Here is an 832-nt window from a genome sequence, read left to right on the forward strand (position 1 = left end):
ATAGCATAACTTTTATTTCCATTTTCAAGACTATGTAACTGACAAGAGGTTGTATCTCTGAGTCACACAGTGTTGGTTTCAACTACCTTTGATTTTGTTTTTGTTTTAGCAATTGTTTTCTTAAACATTTTATAGCCTCAACATTATTTGCTGTAAATATTGTATCACAGTAAATATGTTTGTTCTAAATATCATCTGGGTCTCTCCACATTTATATATTTTAAAATTTATATCATAGTCTTAATTCTTCATAGAAGTTTAATTTTCTAGTACAATGTAAAAAGAGCAAACAGTTTTCTTTACCTTCAGGGACATTCATTTTCTGAGAAAGTCATCCTCTCATGATTCATTAGCACATTGGGTTTGAAGACTCTCAGTAGTAACTGGAGTTCATATGAGGATATCTTTAACAATTTACATTTACTGTGGGACAGAATTTATTCCTTACTCATAATGACCAAATAATTACAGTGCTGTCAAATTATAACTAAACATTAATGTCATAATTCCAAAACTGTGAAGTTTAGTATAAAGGACTAACCACATAGAAAAAAAAAAAAATGACTGATGTCCTTATTTACAAAAGATGTGTATTTTTAAATTGCAGTGAAAAAGATAGGTCTGAGGCCCTTCATTATAAAGACAAAGGATAAATACTGATTTGAGTTCAGTGGGTATGGGGATGGTCAGTGGGTGAAACCAAACTAAATTCTTGGAGAATGGAATAGGTATGTTTTCCATATGCTTTCCTCAAAGAAGAAGAATTAAGGAGATCACTGAGGAAGGAGCAGAAGAGAGTATGGACAAGTACAAATTGGAAAAGAAGTAAGTC

Source organism: Camelus ferus, chromosome 1, assembly GCF_009834535.1.
Source record: "Camelus ferus isolate YT-003-E chromosome 1, BCGSAC_Cfer_1.0, whole genome shotgun sequence".
Taxonomy (NCBI): domain Eukaryota; kingdom Metazoa; phylum Chordata; class Mammalia; order Artiodactyla; family Camelidae; genus Camelus; species Camelus ferus.